The sequence below is a fragment of the Mixophyes fleayi genome, chromosome 3 (genome assembly GCF_038048845.1).
Source record: "Mixophyes fleayi isolate aMixFle1 chromosome 3, aMixFle1.hap1, whole genome shotgun sequence".
Classification (NCBI taxonomy): Eukaryota; Metazoa; Chordata; class Amphibia; order Anura; family Limnodynastidae; genus Mixophyes; species Mixophyes fleayi.
This window is the reverse complement of record NC_134404.1, coordinates 329,826,247-329,847,054: the sequence shown is the minus strand read 5'-3', so window position 1 is coordinate 329,847,054 and position 20,808 is coordinate 329,826,247. Positions and strand designations below refer to the sequence as shown.

The following is a 20,808-nucleotide window of genomic DNA, read 5'->3' as shown; positions in this document are numbered from 1 at the left end:
GGATAGTAGAATTTACGCTTTAGTTAATGCAGAAAATCTAATTCCAAAGGACCCCTACTACTGAATAAAGTAAATTTTCACACATGAGCATAAAGGTATATATATTGCTAAGTGTTACACTGACTTCCCATTTCTACTCTACTAGAATGTAATAGAGCGTTAACTCAACCCTCAGTTGTAGACAAATGAAACCACAATCTGCATCTTCAGTATAAACCAGGGTTTAATTATCCAATAGGCTAACTAGGCTGTAGCCTAGGGTGTAAGGTTTATGGTGGGTGCAAAATTTTGGGGGGTGCAAAATAGTGATAAGAAGAGGTATAAACTGAAATTCACTTTAAAATATAAGAGAATAGATGTTCTCGAAAGCATTCGCAGTCGGCAAGTGTCTGGTGGCAAAGTGACACCAGTAGGAGTGAGAGACACCCAGACAAACTGTGCAGGAAGAACATTCCTTTAAACTTCTTCCCCCAACAGACCAGTGGCGAAGTAAGCTCATCCTGTCAACAGGTCTATTTATCAATAGGAGAAATCCTCTTAATGTTTCCCCTCCCTCTTCCATTTTTAGTTGCATAAGAACAGAAAAAAGATATGCTCATATGCTAACTGGATACATAATAGCACTTTAATTCCAGCCTCTTGCTCCATACCAGTGCTTCTTCCTGGTGTCGGGCAGGGGGCAGAACAGGCTACTATTAGTATGCGAACCTAGCAGATTAGCATGTTTGTTGGGTTGATTAGCATGTTAAACAGTGTGATTAGCATGCTAATCGTCTAGGCCAAAGGGTCCTTCCCAAGTGAGGAAGGGTGACTTTTTTTTGTTCAAGGCTTTGAATAGCCTGTAGACTCCAATTTTGTCACTCGTAAAAGTGTATTATTAGCATGATAATGTCATATTCTGATGTTTAATACATCATTTTGTAAAGTCATTACTTTCTCCAGAGTAAACAGTCTTCCAAGGTGAAATGTAATCAGGATTGCTGGCTGTCTTCCAAGGTTTGTTAACAATTATATAGAAAAAAGAATAATGGGAACTAGCGCAATATGTTAAGAACTGTTCCTAGAAAATATATTTATATTCAGAGAAAATTGAATTTCTGTGCTTAATATATGATACCCACCTTTTCACTATAACTTGATTTACCCCCATCTGATACTACTGCCTCTACATGTTCTATCATCTCCAGTCCCATGTCCACTTTTAGTCCCAGTAGCGCCTATTTTCTCATCATTGTCGTCTCCATCCAGACTGTACAATCTCACAACCAGGTCCCTCTTTACCATGGATTCTCACTTTTCTTTTGAGCACCAGTCATAAAGAGATTCGACAGAAGGATTTGATTCGATGAGGACATCTATGTTACCGTATGATTATATGCGGATTAAAGATCGAAATCTTGTAAGTGCCCACCCTATAGAGGATTGAAAAAATCCTCATCACGTGGCGTTGTTACTGTTATCTTTCACCCACACCTTTGGGACCCGTTAGCGATTATTTGGCAAAATTATATGTTACATATTGTGCTATGATATGGTTCTTTTTTTCTGTGTTTCCTATATGATCTTTATCGTGATGAGGAATATCTGAAATTAGCAACCATTTGGACTGTTACAAAACTTCTGGAATTTGTGGAGGATACATATTCGGTGGAAAAAAAAAGAGAGAATATATAGCGACCATATAAGGTTGACTTTTAAAGAACTGTTGGCGCCAGCTCTGTCACCAATTGCTAATGTTTTACCCTCTTTACCATTCGTCTGAAGTCAACCTCCTCTGTTTTATACCATAAGTACGTATAGTTAGGCTGTATTTTTACTTTCACCCAATACTGGTGTTAAATATGTATAAATTGGCACTACCTTGCAGAATTTGAGACATTGTTTGGGAAAATAAGATTTAGCTGACCAAGATGGGAGATCACCAAACTGCTGATTGGTGAAGAATGCAATGTAGGACTCATACGTTAAGATCTGGACATTCGGTCTGATCCCTGTGTGACTGGGTCTGTGTTCAGTTTGGCCACATACATGGCCATTTCCATAGAGTCCTATTAGAGCAGCTGGCTGTTGCCTCTGCATGCACAACGGCTGTGGTCACATTTTCAGAAACAGATTTAGCTTATTCTCAACAATCATTGGTGTTTGGTGGAGGCCTACACTTGTCATGAATTTGGTCTAAATTAGCCAAATTGGTTAAAATGACCACATTCGCTGCAGGAGTCTCACATTACTGCTGTCTTGCGGAACGTCCAGGAAACTTCTGAATTGTAGGGACTCCCAGAAGAGTAGGAACTCTCCCAGATCCCAACCATTTCCAGAGTAGAGTGGGTGGGACAGGGGGCTTGATAAAGCAATTTGCACTGAATCGCGCCATCATGGCCCACCCCCCTCTGCACAATGCTGCAAATCAGAGGGGACTTCTTAAAAGTTCTCTCCAAAAAGAGGCTTCATCAAATGGCATTCAAACACATGAGTTTGAGAATTTCAGATGTAATACAGCCTATATATGTTCAAATGTCTTATAACTTGGGGAAGTGGAATGATATCCTAAATAGTGTATAATATTATAATATTACAGTATATATATATATATATATATATATATATATATATATATATATATATATAGTCTGTTGTATGTGTTTTTATGGCTCTGCACATTCCAGTGTGAGAAGATGAGAGTGAGACCTGGGGCAGCTTCAAAGAGCCCCTGCTGTGAGATATATCCTAGTCTGGGATGGAGTTTTGACACCTGAATAGACTTTTAGGAACCGCTCAGCATGGTGTCTGGCTCAAAGAGCCCATGTGCTGACTTGGCTATATGTGATATAGATAAAAATAATTCAGTTTTAAAATATGCCACTTAAAATCAATAAAAGTGGTGATCAACCACATATTCCTTAATAGCATGAAGAAGGGCAGCTCATATGTCAAATTAAGAATTCTGCCCCACAGAGAAGTTAAGGAAATGAGTGTAAGCTCTCTAAATACACCCTATTTAGGCGTGTTTGGTATCAAAAGATGGACAAATTCATAGGGGATTTATCAATAATAAATTGGGTCTGTGTGACGCTCCACAGAAAAGTTAGGCCACAGAGTAGAATTGGGTAGTAAATCAGACAACATGCAAATGGTGATTGAAAAAGTATCACAGACCACAACCCCCAGGAGGTGGGAAGGTGTAAAGGTGTCTTTAAAAAGCTGAGACCAGTTACAACAAATTGTCAGTCTTTTGGGAAGCTGTCCATCTTCCTAGCCAATTTCCCATGGCACAGATTATTCAATTCATGTAAGTGATACTCTGAATGTAACCCCTTTTATTTTAAACTGCTTTGCTTGTGCATGTTATATCAGTTGTTCATTGTTTTTCTTTATATCTGAATGCCCTGTACTTTTGTATATTAAATCTATCATTTAATATGTGCTGTCCTTGATACTAAAATCCATTAGCCTGTTAAGAAGAATATAGCGCGACCAAGTTAACCCTTTGAATACCGATGTGTGATTTGTTGATACATTTGATAAACAAGCTTAGTGTGTTCTTGCATTTACATTTGTGTAACAGTCTGGAGGTGTGAAGAATTAACCCTGCGTTTGCTCTCTCTAAAAAGAGGCTCCATCAAATGGTATTCAAACATGTGGAGGTGTGAAGAGTTAACCCTGTGTTTGCTCTCTCTAACAAGGGGGCCTTGTTAGCCTGTGGTAGCTAGAAGCCATGTGTGCCAGTATATTGGAGTCCTATTGCCCGTATTCAACAGTTGGTGGAAAACCTGAAGTGTGTGGAGGTGTGAGTGCTGTCTGAGGGTGATTCAGTAGGTCTATAACCTGTGTGATAGGTAGAGACTACGGGCTGGAAACGTGTGCAACCTCCTACGTAAACATCCCAAGTCACGGCAGCTGGAAACGTGTTCGTAACAAATATATATATATATATATATATATATATATATATATATATATATATATACACACAAGTTAACCCGTGCATGATACTCATGCATTCTAGTCAAATCAAGATACTTAAGGTCTTAAAAAGGTTCTTGTCATGCATTTGGGCCTAGCCCAGGCCTCCTCAGGGGAAGAGCGTTCCTTCCCGACGCAAACGCCCTTTTTAATGTGTGTTCATGAGGTAAAATTACCTCACGAAAATGAGTTTGACCCCTCAACTCATAAATTTAGCCTTTACTACCCCTCCCACGGGTGGAAGGGGGGATGGTGGAAGTTAACTGACTTGACTATTCTAATTTTTTTGTCAAATAATGTCAGTATACCAAATTTCAGGTCAATTGGATGAGCCCTTTCTGAGAAAAGTTTTTTCCACACACACACACACACACACACACACACACTAACGCACGCCTCTACACATGTGTGTTCATGAGGTAAAATTACCTCACGAAAATGAGTTTGAGCCCTACCATATTTCAGCCCGTTTTGAATTTTTTTTCCCACACACACTAAGAATTTAGTAGGTCAGTGTATAACTCTGCCCAGCAGGTGGCGCTGCAATTTGTTGTTTTTTTTCACACACACAGAGACAGACAGACGCCACTAAGCATTTATATATTAGATATATATATATATATATATATATATATATATATATATATATATATATATACACTTTTTTTTTAAAAAAAATTCAAACACCCATATTATTACATTTTGGCAATCCCTATTCAATTTATCTATATAGGAGCCCCATTTAGCAGAAAATATAGCAACACCATCCTCAATGTCCGTGAGTGTTGTCCGTCTATCAAAGTACAGGGTATCCATCAGCTCAGTTGTAACCTTAGTAAGGAAGGGGGCAGGGAACAATCCAATTGCAGAGAATTGCTTTCCTTGCTATGGAAAGGCCGACCATTATTAACAGATTGACATCATTAACACCTCTCGGGGGAAGAATTTGAATTCAGTTATTATAATTACAAAGTAGTAAAGTGACCAGGTCGCTGGGCAAAGTGATTCCTAAAGAAGTGTTGATGAAAGCCAAAACTTTATTCCAGAACTTGACTATTTTCCGACAGGACCATGTTATGAAAGAAAGAAGCAGAAATGGTTTTGCATATCGAACTCAAGCCAGTTTCGCCTTCTGCATAATATTTTTGTTGAGATTGAGAAACATAGGCCTTATTTATTATTTTCAAATGGGCCTCTTGTAATTTGGTGGAATGCAACCATTTCATTATATTGTCAAAATATTTAGATAGGTTCACTGGGAAGATATTGTCGAGGAGTCTCCAGCCCCAGTACATTGACATAATTTCAAGGAGTCTGAGTAAAGTAGGTCTTTGTAGAAAAATGTAATCCTATGCTTGTTGTTTTTGGAAAAATTAAGAAAATCATCTAAAGTATTTGAGGCAGGCATAGCCAATTTACCCTGAGTGAGTGACAAAATATAGTGTCGTAATTGCGAATACATAAAAAATTGGGAACTGGTAAGTGAAAATTTGTCCTCAAATTGCTGAAAATATTAAATATTTTTTGCATGATAATGCACCTGTAAATGCCATAATTATTTTATTTGTACATTGGTTTTACAAGTAAATATCTACAGCTATGATAAAACATGTACTGGAAAGCGATTTGTACTTATTTGTATAAAAGATTGCCATAAAAATAAATGAACGCTTTTAAGAAGCTGTTACCTTTCACAGAATCACCTCCCTGTCGGATGCTGTTTACAATTTAAACTGTGCCTTTGGGCAGAATTCTGAAGCCAGCTTGTTAACAGTACAAATAATTCTGTTTAGGCTTAATACATTAATTGCCTAGACTTTCTTTTCCACAGCATTAAAAAAAACAAGTAATTATCACAATGTGCTGTGGCTCAGGAGGTTTGGGAATAATTATTACATACAAAAAAATTAGTCTTGATTTGATCGGGGTCCCCCTTCCCCCAAACCAGAGTTTTGACTTTATCCCATTTTTGGCCTTGGGAAAAAAAATGTTCTCGTTATCTAAGGGTATATTTATTATGTAGAGAAAAGCCCCATCTCCGTTGAAAACGGTTGTAGGGCTTGTCACTATCTGTCTGAACTATTGCAGTGCTGTTACAGATGGCAGCCCCCACTACAAGCAAGCTGGTAAACTTAAACGTTAAGCAAAAAATGTGTGGCTGTATGGTGGTAAAATTGAGCTGTAATTTTTTAGTTTTATTGGTGTACTATGTATATCCACTTTACTAAAATATACATGTTAACTATTCACTTTTATGGTACAATATGTATATTTGTGAGGATTCAGACACTAGCTCCAGATGACAGCTGTCAGAAATCAATTACTGTGAGGTTTCACAACACTAGCTCCAGATGACAGCTGTCAGAGAACAGTTCACAATGACAGCTACAAACACCTTCTCTCAATTCCTGTAATCAGTGCTTTGCTAAAAACAGCAATGTAGCCACCTCATCTTGACTACAGAGCAATTTATCTCACCTATTTGTAGCCTTAATAAGTCCCTCCATTCTACCAAATCTTTGCAGGAGCAAAGTTTTGTTTTGGATTTCTCCACTTGTGCTTTGAAGAAGATTTGTTTTGTTTGACTTTACATCACAATTCTATCTTCTCCAATCCTTCAATCTCAGCTTTGTCTCCCATTATTCTACCTTCTCCAGTCCCTTGACTTTGGCTTCGTCTCCCACTATTCTACCTTCTCCAATTCCTCAACTTTGGCTTTGTCCATTGCTATTCTACCTTCTACAATCCCTTGACTTTGGCTTTGTCCATCACTATTTTACCTTCTACAATCCTTTGACTTTGGCTTTCTACATAACTATTCTATCTTCTCCAATCCCTTGACTTCAGCTATCACTATCCTACCTTATACAATCTTTAGACTTCAGGTTGTAGCTCACTACCTGTCCTCTCAGGACTAATTGGCTTGGCCAGGCATGGTGTGCCTCTGTTAGCTACCCAAGACAAGTGGCTCTATCCTGGGAGTTGCCAGCACCATGACAATATCCTTTTTACTACAGTACATGAATATTTACTTTTACGTTACAATACTTTTTACTACAGTACTTGTTCTAAGTATTTTCCTATATGGTACAATAAGCTTTCTTTTCCTATCTTAATTCTTGGACAACTGGAGACAAGGTAGCAAAAGACGAGGTTTGCAGCAAAATTTGGGCAGTGTTACGATCCAGGAAGGTAAGGACCCAGGTACTAACCCTGACTGATGCTGGAAGGCCTTGAAGTGCGGAGTCTAACGGGTTCCCCGATATTCACCAAGAACCGCCGCAAGGCAGGATGGACTTTGCTTCCGGGAACTCGCAGGCTGCGGCCCCAGGGAGTGGTACTGTGGAGATAGGAACTGGTCACAGAATTACAATGGGGACCAATAGGTGTGTGATCAGCAGGCCAGTAGGTACACAGTAGAAAAGCAGGAGCATCATCAGCAGGCAGAGGTTCGGTACACAGAAGGCAAACAGGAGCGTAGTCAGCAGGCAGAGGTTCGGTACACAGAAGGCAAACAGGAGCGTGGTCAGCAGGCAGAGGTTCGGTACATAGAGGGCAATCTGGAGCGTGGTCAGCAGGTAGAGGTTCGGTACATAGAGGGCAATCTGGAGCGTGGTCAGCAGGCAGAGGTTCAGTACACAGAAGGCAAACAGGAGCATGGTCAGCAGGCAGAGGTTTGGTACACAGAGGGCAATCAGGAGCGAGGTCAGCAGCCAGAGGTCTGGTACACAGAAGGCAATCAGGAGTGTGGTCAGCAGGCAGAGGTTCGGTACACAGAAGGCAATCAGGAGTGTGGTCAGCAGGCAGAGGTTCAGTACACAGAGAGCAATCAGGAGCGTGGTCAGCAGGTAGAGGTTTGGTAAACAGAAGGCAATCAGGAGCGTGGTCAGCAGGCAGAGGTTTGGTACACAGAAGGCAATCAGGAGCGTGGTCAGCAGGCAGAGGTTTGGTACACAGAGAGCAATCAGGAGCGTGGTCAGCAGGTAGAGGTTTGGTAAACAGAAGGCAATCAGGAGCGTGGTCAGCAGGCAGAGGTTTGGTACACAGAAGGCAATCAGGAGCGTGGTCAGCAGGCAGAGGTTTGGTACACAGAAGGCAATCAGGAGCGTGGTCAGCAGGCCAAGGTTCGGTACACAGAGGGCACTCAGGAGCGTGGTCAGCAGGCAGAGGTTTGGTAAACAGAAGGCAATCAGGAGCGTGGTCAGCAGGCAGAGGTTCAGTACACAGAGGGCAATCAGGAGCGTGGTCAGCAGGCAGAGGTTCAGTACACAGAGGGCAATCAGGAGCGTGGTCAGCAGGCAGAGGTTCGGTACACAGAGGGCAATCAGGAGCGATGTCAGCAGGCAGAAGTTCAGTAAACAGAGGGCAATCAGGAGCGTGGTCAGCAGGCAGAGGTTCAGTACACAGAAGGCAATCAGGAGCGTGGTCAGCAGGCAGAGGTTCGGTACACATAAGGCAATCAGGAGCGTGGTCAGCAGGCAGAAGTTTGGTACACAGAGGGCAATCAGGAGCGAGGTCAGCAGGCAGAGGATCAGTACACAGAAGGCAATCAGGAGCGTGGTCAGCAGGCAGAGGTTCGGTGCACAGAAAGCAATCAGGAGCGTGGTCAGCAGGCAGAGGTTCGGTACACAGAGGGCAATCAGGAGCGATGTCAGCAGGCAGAGGTTCAGTACACAGAGGGCAATCAGGAGCGTGGTCAGTAGGCAGAGGTTCGGTACACAGAAGGCAATCAGGAGCGTGGTCAGTAGGCAGAGGTTCGGTACACAGAAGGCAATCAGGAGCGTGGTCAGCAGGCAGAGGTTCGGTACACAGAGGGCAATCAGGAGCAATTCCAAAGGAAAGAGACTGGGCAAGACACAGGGATCAAAACCAGGGGTCAGGAGCTGGCAACGAAGTTGCTTCGACACTGGACGAGTGTTAAAGCGCTGTTTAAGTAACCAGGCAAGTGTAAAAGACCGACCCCGAGCTGTTGTCACGTGAGCCGACACCTGCAAGTGCCGGGGCAGCGGAGCGAGCGAGACGGCGTTGGAATGAGGACGGGTAAGTTGTGACAGGTGGTGAAATCTCTATTATAAGCCCCGGGCATGGTGATGTGATCGTACGAAGTAGGAATTAAATCCCATTTTTACCACAGCTTGTATTTCATGAAGTATCTTCTCCCAGCATAGGACTGTATAGTCCCTACATAATTTAAACCTCCCAGTCCACTACTAAAACATAACTCTTTCAATGGTGTGTTCAAACATATTTTAAGCTGACAGGTACATTTCCAAGGACTCTATGCCACCAGAAAGGGTCATTTAAAAAATTCCTTTCATACAACCTCACCTTCATTTTTATTTTCATTGTATTATAATATTCAATTGCATTTCATACAAAATAAAAACAGTTTCTGAGAACTCCATTGAAGTACTGTACAATATATGACCCTAGTGCTGTGAGGCAGCAATACTAACCATTGGGCCAAGAAAACAGATACAAGCAAATAAATTAAAGTAATTTTGAAGGTTGTGAATGTTTTTATACAATAAGCATGTTGTCCATCAATATATCGCTGATGGTTCTCACTGAAGTTTATAGTTGCCATTTTATTAATAAAGGATAATAATTAAGGGCACAGTATCTCTGGCCATAATTTCTGTTGGTTCTTTATTTCTTTTGTGTTTGGATCTACAAGTTCTGTCTTTCACTATTCAGCCCTGTAATTCTTGACTTCCTAATCAGTCAGTCAGACTTAATGAACTATTAGATTGCCTTGAGACTTACAAATCCCAGCAGTTCGGGTTTACTGATAGCAAAAATAGTCTCAATCAGTGACCTGCAAATCTGGCAATTAAGAGTAAAACTCATCAATAACATCTGACAGAAGAAATCGAAGAATGAAGATTAGTCTCATTAGGAAAAAAACAATACTTACGTACAAAAAAAATATACATATAGTGTCCATAACGCGATATTTTATAGACTGTAATGAAGTGTAAACACATTTGATAGTAACTTGCAATAAATAGAACTAGAGTACATGGAGAGTGCATATTCCAAGATATTATTCAGCACAGTCAGACTTCCCATGAAATATCAGTATGATACCGATAGGATCAGTAAGCAACGGTAACGTTAATGATATATATACCTGTGATGTCACAGAAGCGGTCTGAGGAAGTGGGAAAAGTTATTGTCCTGTATATTTAATCAGAAGAAGAAGAGCTTGCAATTGCATACTTGGTAGCATGACAGCATTTTCCAGGGAAACGTTATCTGTACGGCAATGTTCTCTCTAAGTAGAGCAATCCATGTGTGTAAGAGAAGTCAGGTTCATTTTAGGAGGGCTCTACCCTCCGGGGTTTTATTCACGGACAGCAGGATTTTTCCTAGCAAGTTAAAATTGTAACACTACCATTTCCAGAACGCTCAGCAGAGCATGTTCATCTACGCAAACACCTTAGTATGTATTTAATTTAATTTGAATGTAATGATATTTTACATGGTAAATGCGACTTTTGCATTTGTTAATAACAGACAAGACGTGTTGGGTACTATATAACGACTCTCTAAATACCGACAGTACTTACCCTGACCTGACTACACCGAAGACCTCATAGCCGGCAGACTGGTAACAGAGACTTAAATAAATTGCGGCAGCTGAAGATCCCGGGACAGTCCGATGACGTCACATTGAAGTGACATTATCATACGAGCTGTTAAGGTAGTAATTTAAGGAGGCGCCGCCTGTACAAGGTACTTTACTAAGCCTTGTACATTCTGAGGCAGCACCTTCTTAAATTACTACCTTAACAACTCCGAGGACAGTGGCAGATTGGGAGTTTGACCGGGACGCTACAGCTGTCAAACCGTAACATAGGTGTATTAGGGTGAGCTCAGGAAGGACAGAAACCTATTGTGGAGCAGAAGGGCTCATTAATACAATTGCCACAATAATCATCATCATCATCAACATTTATTTATATAGCGGCACTAGTTCCGCAGCGCTGTACAGAAAACTCACATCAGTCCCTGCCCCATTGGGGCTTACAGTCTAAATTCCATAACACAGACAGACAGACAGACACACAGACAGACTAGGGTCAATATGTTAGCAGCCAATTAACCTACAAGTATGTTTTTGGAGTGTGGGAGGAAACTGGAGCACCCGGAGGAAATCCACACAAACACGGGGACAACATACAAACTCCACACAGATAAGGCCATGGTCGGGAATTGAACTCATGGCCCCAGTGCTGTGAGGCAGAAATGCGAACCACTAAGCCAATAATTTAGAATATCATTCCCGTCACTGGTGAGTTTTCTTTTTTGTTTTGTTTTTTTGTCACTCATTATCCAGACTAAGGACTTCATAATGTAAATGTTACAGTTTAAGGAGCATTCATCCCCATTGAGCCACCCAATGACAAGGAGAATGTCCACTCAGGGAAGCCACAGACTAATTCTTGGCCCAATGAAAGGAACATCTTCACCCCAAGTGCCCTTCCACTCCACAGGAGGTTTCTGTCTTCCCTGAGCTCGCCCTAGGACACCTGCGATACTGTTTGACAGGTGTACAGCCCCAGTTAAACTCCCCACTGCCTCCACGGGAGGTTTCTGTCCTCCCTGATCTCACCACAGTCTGTGGGCTACGAGGTCTTCAGTGTAATCAGGTCGGGTTAAGTACTGTCGGCATTTAGAGAGTCGTTATAGTGACTGTTCTCTGTGACTTTAGCATTTACTACTAACACTGTCCAGTCGTATTCCCTACGCTAACCCTTTGCTATGTCTACGCTATTGTGGGACATAGATTTAAACACTTGTTATTCATGGCTTAAACCTGGCACATATGTTAGTGATGTATGGCTGGACACATCGGGCTTGATTCATGTCCAGGCGCTACCTCCACACAAATTACATTTAAAAACGAGCACGGAACTTAGTTCCGATCGTATTCAAATCCAAGCGGAGCTCAAGATATGTTTCTCTTTGAATCTGGGTATAAGTATGCTCTGCCTGAACGTTACTTGTCGTATGGTAACAGACTAAACACTAAGCAGGATACGCACAGGAATCAGGCCCATCATGTACATAAATGGGGCAGCACTGTGGCTCAGTGGTCAGTGCCTCACAGTACTGGGGTCATGAGTTCAATTCCCGACCAGGGCTCGACCTGTGTGGAGTTTGTATGTTCTCCCCGTGTTTGCCTGGGTTTACTCTGGGTGCTTCAGGTTTACTCACAACATTCCAAAATACATACTGGTAGGTTAATTGGCTGCTAACAAAAATTCTCCTTAGGGTATGTCTGTCTTTCTGTTCTGCGGAATTTAGGCTATAAGCTCCTATAGGTGAGGGACTGATGTGGATGACAAATTGTCTCTGTACAGCTCTAGGATGCACTTTATCATTCGATCAGACTTATGCACTGACATTCAGAAATAAATATGAGAAGGAATGGGCAAGCATGAAAATATCTATTGAGTGTGTTCAGCTGCCTCCTGCCTATACCTAGACCTTGTTCTTCTAGGGACTGCTCCTGTAGAGCTCCTGCTTTAACGCATATCTCCCAACGATCCAGATTTAGGTGGGAATGTCCTGAGTTTAGGGGACTCTCATAACAGTAAGGACTTTTATCTTGACACTGTTGAGTGGTGTGTCCCGCTTGCTGTTGCATGCACCTACCACTAGTGGGAGCAGCAAGGCAGGGTTCTTTTTAAGGAAGTTAGGGTTGAAGTTAGGGGTAGCTTAGTGATTCAAGACTTTTAGGCATACGCCCACAGGATGTGGCACTTCGGAACATGATGCCCCCTTTTTGCGATCGGACACACACTCCTTGTTCCAATTTAGAGATTTACAATGTTGGATGGTATATTTAAAGAGGTTGTCAATTTTCGGTCAGAGCCCCTTCCACCATCTGTACCCAATTGAAGGACAAAGTTGGTAGATATGCATATGTTACATATAAGTGGTGCCTAACCTTTACCCTTGTTTTGTTCAATCCCTCACCCGTTATAAACTACACAGATGGGATGACGGCATTTCTTAGTTTGGGTGGTCGGAAGATTGACATCCTTTTTAATCATTTGTTCATATAAAGATTCCATAGTTTAACAAAGTGATAATAAATCAATGTAACTTGCTACTGTATATAGTTCAAAATACATGTACATGTGATTCTGTGTGAACCTGGCAACCTATTGGCATGTGAGTAGTGCAGAGCATTAAGAGTGACATCCACTTGAATTATAGTAATGAACCAACTCAAATTTGGTTGGCATCTGTATTCAGCCACCACCAGTCTGAGTTTTCACGAGTGCTATATATGTGGGATGGTGCTTCTTCCATAGCACAGTCTGTTCCGTGTATACTACAAATATCCAGCCAGCTGAGAAAGCAATGTGTCCTATTCTCTATCACATTATGAATTTGCAATTTTGCCTGTGGCACAATAAATTTAAAATCCATTTAATTTCTAACTGGAAAAAAACAACAAGTGCTTAGGTGAAAATAAGATGCTGGGGGAATTCAGAATATAGCAGAATGTGTTGAAGAAAGGCACTCGAATAAAGTCAACCATAAAATAAAAAGAGGAATGAAAATTAAGCCATTTTGTTGCACCTTTATTTACCTACAAAATAAATTGAATATTTAATAGGACCCAGCGCACTTACGATAAAATGTTTTTATAAATTTTAAATAACAAATATTGGTAGGTCAATGTAATATTTAATTCTGTAGGGTAATATTAATTTAATCAAGCAATTAGAGAAGCACAAAGGTAATCAGAGAATATGAATGTAATCATGTAAACATGCACAGCAAATGGCATATAAAATAGGTCTAGTGAAGTCGCTTACTATCATGGTGTCATACCTCAAAACAATTAATAAAGCTAAATAGGTATACTTAGGATCAGAGTTTTAATTATAGTACAGCTGGTATTCTCTTCTACATACGTGAACATGTTCAATGCTTTGACAGATAGGGGCAGGCTGGACTGGAGGGAAGGGGGGGGGGGGCATCTGCACCCCAGGCCGGTCCTATAGTGGGCTACCTTGGGCTGGGTCACCTGCATTTTTTTCCCTCTAATATGTTCTTAATAGGCTGCTGAGTCGAGTCTTCCGCCCCGGCTAAAATTTGCCAGCCCTCCCCTGGGGACAGACTAGATTTATGGAAACTAATGAACGGGCAGCACGGTGGCTTAGTGGTTAGCACTTCTGCCATACAGCACTGGAGTCATGAGCGCCATTCCCGACCATAGCCTTATCTGTGAGGAGTTTGTATGTTCTCCCCGTGTTTGCCTGGGTTTCCTCCGGGTGCTCCAGTTTCCTCCCACACTCCAAAAACATACTGGTAGGTTAGTTGGCTGCTAACAAATTGACGTGTGTGTGTGTGTGTGTTGGGGAATTTAGACTGTAAGCCCCAATGGGGCAGTGACTGATGTGAGTGAGTTCTCTGTACAGCGCTCGGAATTAGTGGTGCTATATAAATAAATGGTGATGATGATGAAGGGAAAAGTGGAAGTGTTGCCCATAGCAACCAATCAGATGTTTGCTGTTATTTTGTAGAATGTACTAGATAAATGATTGATAGATTTTTGACCTTTCACGTTCTACCATCCAAAATATCATGTAACAGTTTAATGATACCTCTATTTGCAGATGTAAAATTGAGCTCATTTTTAATAATTTGATTTGTAAGCGATTTGCAAATTTGATCACGGAGTTTACAAACACAGAATTTGATTTTGCTGTTTAAATTTGCCCTTCTTTTGTTTTCACACTCCACAGATTGTGATTAATTAGGTATGTAGTTTATCAGACAAATTTGATTATAATGAAGATGTTGATTATATTAAAATTTTTAATCACACCTCCTACCCAGGAGAGCGCTTACAAAGTATCCCTGCTGGGCTCCTGAGTCTGCATATTGTTCTATTGTCTTTCACATACATCACAGCCAATGTCCGTGGAGATGTGTGAGGAAGTTGTTCAGCGAGGATAGAGAATGAAGCAGATCGACTTGGGGACGACTCAGACTAAAGTACAAGCTAGTAGGACTACAGCAAAAGAGTGACAGGTTACCTTTAATGTGTGGGTGTTCGAAACTGGGAAAAGAGCTGTGCTTCCGTATGACTATAATGTATTACCCCATGCATTGTGGTACGGGCAGCAGGGCGGCGTAGTGTTTAGCACTTCTGCCTTACAGCACTGGGGTCATGAGTTCAATTCCCGACCATGGCCTTATCTGTGAGGAGTTTGTATGTTCTCCCCGTGTTTGCGTGGGTTTCCTCCGGGTGCTCCGGTTTCCTCCCACAATCCAAAAACATACGGGTAGGTTAATTGGCTGCTATAAAATTTACCCTAGTCTGTCTGTGTCTGTGTGTGTGTGTCTGTGTATATGTCAGGGAATTTAGACTGTAAGCCCCAATGGAGCAGGGACTGATGTGAGTGAGTTCTCTGTACAGTGCTGCGGAATCAGTGGCGCTATATAAATAAATGATGATGATGATGCATTGTGGTAGATTCAAATTCAAGACACAAAAATCAAAATGCCATTTTGCAGTTTTAGATTTCTTTTTTTTCCTAGAAATTAGTTTTATGTATAGTTTTAGCATCAGTGGTTGGGCGTACAATTCTACATATTGGGCCTGATTCAGGAAGGCGCACAAAACAAACTTATCATTAATTTTTTTTTTAAAAGCCTCCAACACAGCGCCAGATAGAGAAGGTAAGTGTGGACGGGCTATTAATGTAATGTGGGCGGAGGTTAATCATGTAAAGGTGGATGGGACCTATTAATATATTGGTGGTGTATTGGTAAGGCTATCTTTTGTATTTAATATAATAGTGTTGTTTTCTCACTCATTCATTTAGATTACTACCATAAACAAGGCTGATTTAATTCCAGTCTCTGTTATTCGAGTGATACAATTTCCAGGTGTTATACGTTATGAATATGAATCTATGCACCAATATGCTTATGTGACAAATATTTTTCAATTGCTTTGATTAAATTGTTTGATTTTATTTTATATATGATAGATATGTATTAATAAACATGTGTTTTTATATCTGCAGTATTTATCAGATTCTGCTACACCTCCTTTATACATTTATCGCTTTTCATTTATTAAGAATAATTTAGCGCTGCTATTTCCCGCTGGGTCTCTTTCTAGCAGCAAACGATTATTCTTTGTGGTAATTTTTAGCGCCTGTAAGGAATCATTATTTTCCTTTATTGTGGTGTCAAAGTGGTGCCTATTAATTTAAGGTGGGGTGATGGGATTGTTAATTTATTGCTAAGGAGAACTGGGATCTATTAGTTGAATGTGGGGCCAGGGGCGGGCTGGACCGGGGGACAGTGGACCAGAAGGCCCCCGGGCCGCTATTCAGGCCGGTCGCCCCCCCCCCCCAGGTGAAAAATTAGCACAATATTACCGGCGGCCGCATCGCGTGTCATGTGATGCCAAGTCTGAGGAGAAGGAAGGGGTCTTGATAGATAGATACATACATACATACATACATACATACATACATACATACATACATACATATTAAATGTTAATACTATTAATTTAAATATAAGGGACTATTTATGAATTTAATATTGAGGAGAACTAGGTTGGTTTATTAAATATAAATGCCATTAATTTAAGACTGGGGCTGTTTGCAGAGAGAGATGCCTAATTATTAATAGTGGGTGCTATTGATTTAACGTTGGCGCTGATTTGGGTCAGGGAGGCCTCGAGTGTTCACTTGTTGCTAGGCTTTCCTCTTTTCATGGGAAAGCTATGTGCACCTAACAGTAGTGCTTGAAGGGTATGGGAAGGGCTGAAGAGTGGCTTAGCACTGTCTAAAATGATACCTTGCACACTTGTCATGCCAACTCTCGCGGCTTGGCATGGAAACCTACCCTTAAGAAATCCTACGTTTGCCCCTGGGGAGTGGCCATGATGACACGAATTGGGCAGGATGCGGGAGGTTGGTATAAAACATACATTGCCGTTATCGACAAACAATACAGGAATATGAGAATTATGAATTTCTGTATATTTTCTTTATACCCTTAGGTTTCTGCAAAACCCTTTATACTGTATAAAGTCAACGGAGGCTGTTTTCCTAGAAGAACTAGTTAAAATGTACGCAGAGGTGAACTGAAGCCACCGTGCAAGTTTAAATGTAATCCATCAAATCGTCTTGGTCTCTACTGTACAAAGCACATCGTTAAATATGCAGGAGGGACTCACAGCCAGTGTGGTGACATTTACCAAATAGGAAACAATATATGAATCCACTATAAAACTGGGACAAAATATCAACTAATATCCTAACACTGTTATACCACAGACAGTAAAGGTAGCAGTTATAATTATACCTTTAACTTATGAGGGTTGTCCAGCGCCGTATATAGGGGGTTAGAACATACAACAAAATGACAAAATAACATAAGTACAAAAGTGACAAAATGATAAACAAATTTACATAAATACATCCCGCAAAATTACATAGTTACGGAAAGAAAACACTAGGGGGCATATTTACTAAACTGCGGGTTTGAAAAAGTGGAGATGTTGCCTATAGCAACCAATCAGATTCTAGCTGTCATTTTGTAGAATGTACTAAATAAATGATAGCTAGAATCTGATTGGTTGCTATAGGTCTAGTCTAAGAAGAGAGACCCCTGCTCGTGGGAGCTTACAATCTACAAGGGATGGGCGGACACAAGAGAGGGTGAGACTGAGTGGGGGAGCAGAGGTGGGGGATGCGGAGGCGGGAGAGTTAGGAGGAGGCCTAGTAGGCTTGATTAAAAAGATGAACTATAAGGGCACAGTTATATAACCCACAAAAATACTGCACAAAACAGTTTACCAGAAAATAATGAATACATGTTCTGTATTCATAAGAAAAACTGCACCAACAGATATTATATATATCCTCAAATAGCATCATGTGCTAGCCCTACGTCAGGTCTGTCTGATCTGCCCCACCTCGCTTCGTTTTTGCACTGATCTGATAGCACTTATCACCTGTTTAAGAAGAGCTTATGATCTACATTTATGGGTATATTTACTAAACTGTGGGTTTGAAAAAGTGGAGATGTTGCCTATAGCAACCAATCAGACTCTAGATGTCATTTTGTAGAATGCACTAAATAAATGATAGATAGAATCTGATTGGTTGCTATAGGCAACATCTCCACTTTTTCAAACCCGCAGTTTAGTAAATCTAGCCCTTATTGTTAAATGATCGCTGTAACAACTCCACACTGGATTCCACTCTCACCTTCTCGTTCAGCAATGTTTGAAACAAGCTGAATTAAGTTTGATACCTCTCCCCACTGAAGTTCACAAAAGAGGGACATCGGCACCTGCTCGGCTTGTTTTAAACAAGCTGAGGAGGAAGACAAGTGTGGAGATGGTTGTGGGACCATTTTGCTCAACAAGGCCCTAGGGGTAAATTTATCAAGCTGCAGGTTTGAAAAAGTGGAGATGTTGCCTATAGCAACCAATCAGATTCTAGTTATCATTTATTTACTACATTCTACAAAATGACAGCTAGAATTTGATTGGTTGCTATAGGCAACATCTCCACTGTTTCAAACTGGCATCTTGATATATTTACCCCCTAGAGTAGATCTGGAGAGTACAGCAGGGTTGTGCACCTAGATAGTCCACCCATTCTCCACTCTTGGAAACATCTCTGCAAACTATTACTTCACCTAGGTGTGCAAGAAGGCAAAAAAAATTAGGAGACACCAGGCCTGATTCATGTTCACACATACGTCCATTTGCGTCACGTATCTTGCGTCAAATTGCTCTGCGCATGTCCAGAAATAAATCTGTGTATCTACATATGTCAAGTAACATTTAAGCAGAGCGTACTTATACCCAGATTCAAATCGAAATATCTCTTGATACGTTTGGATTTGATTATGGTTGGAATTATGCAAAAGTTTTGTGCTTCTTTTTTAAATCACCCAGTAGATACAAAGTACTGTACAATATTTTCAGGCTTCATAGCAAAATTTTGGCAAGTGGCCCATTGACTCCAGCACCCCCTCCTGAGGGCCCCTGCTCTGCTCTGCTCAACTTATTTGGGGGACGGCACATTCGCAGAGAAGTCCGGTTTCATTGTTGTCTACATTACTTCCGATATGTCGCCACGATGGCTGACAGTATTTAGGAAGGCGTACCTACTAACAGGCCAAAGTTGTGTTGGGCAAAAGGAATGTTACCTTATTGCAGAAGAGTATACAACTGTATTATGCAATTTTGCAATATGCCTGTGTTAATGCTTCCTCTATATTTCAATTCCTTTCTTCCATGTATTGAGCAAAAGCTATTTTTTTTTGTTAACGAGTAATTGCAGATAAATGCTCAGCACTGCATTGTTAGTACTGGCTCTTACACTAATAAAACCACTAACCTTATTTTATATTTTTATACAGATAAAGTGTTCCCTGCCTTCAGGTGGGTTATATATTCTGTGCTACCAGGGATTTCCGTGCCATCGGTCACAGAAGTATCCTTTACCGGACTGCTCCATCAAATTGGTTTGGAACACAGAAACGTTATTTGATTTGAGGAAGCTTAAAGGGATCTCCTGGTGTCTTTAGGGAAATTTAGCATCTCAATTTGAGATGAACAAATTGCAAAAGAGATTGGACCAGTGTGCCGCGGTGGTCCACCAAGCGCACATCAAGATATACATCTCTGCTGAGAGGAGGACAAAACTTTAGAAACCTAAATTACATCAGTCACACCTAATAAAACTTTAATACCACCCCTTTGTCTAATTTAAACATTTCCATTCTTCTCAATGTGCACCCCTCCCAGAGGCTAGCAGCCCTGCACTGAAATGTGCAGGGGCTCTTCCCAAATGCCCTGAGCTGGGGTAATTAACAAGATTAATTGCCTCATCAGGTCTATAACACTGGAACAGGCCATTTCGTTTTGGCACAATGTTCCAGGAGTGCAATCATTGAGTCCAACTTTTACTTTGCCATTCCCTGGAATGGCAGGGTGCATTGTATGAGTAAATAAGCATTTAGCGGAATTTATAGTCTATAAATTAACCTGCAATGATGATTATAAATTAATTTTGCTGTGTGGGGTTAGATACGTTGGAACTTTAGGTGAAATTCTGTCTGCGAAAAGCGTGGAGGTTTTGGGACAACTGCGAAAGGAGGAGAATAATTCACGGAACAGTTTCAAGAAATTAAGGCTAGAAAGCGACAATTGAGATATATGTGTGCTGTATTCTGCCTTGTAAGAAGCAGCTTGTGTTTGTTGCTCTTTAATAATAACATCTTCAACGTGACTGGACAATAAAATTGCTCATAACATGTGAGTAACCTCTCTCACACTTAGGGGCCTATTCACATACCTCCCAAATGTCCCAATTTTGGCGGAACATCCAGATTCTCAGGCTGCAAAAGGGGCGGAATTTTAACAGGAAAGGTGGGTGGAGTTTTAAACACACGCATGTATGGGTGGAGTTTGTACAGAGCTGGGAGGGGCTTAGTTTGTCCCATTTTCGGGATTCCAAATGTAGAGAAGTATGTATTCATCAATCTGCGTCAGTAAAGCTGATTTTCTATTCTTGCTTATTGTGGGACAGAAAATCACCTATTGTCGCAGTCGAGTTTCGAATGCGCATTCGTGACTCGAGCAGCGGGATTGCGACTGCGCGGTGGAACCCGACAGCCCACGTGTAAAAATTAAAAAAATGCTTTAAATTGTGCATCTGAAATTACATTGTATTTTCAATTTCCAAACAATTGCCTTTTCAGTTAGAATAAATTGGCTCAACTAGAGTATTCAATAAGATTCAGAATATTTGCAGCCATAAGATCTTTTGC

The 20,808-nt window shown here is 41.0% G+C and overlaps 1 protein-coding gene across 1 annotated transcript in view; it reads right to left on the bottom strand.

Moving 5' to 3' along the window:
- Positions 1–20,808, bottom strand: part of KCNK2 (potassium two pore domain channel subfamily K member 2) — a 130,649-nt gene that overhangs the window by 18,076 nt on the left and 91,765 nt on the right. The window lies entirely within an intron of this gene.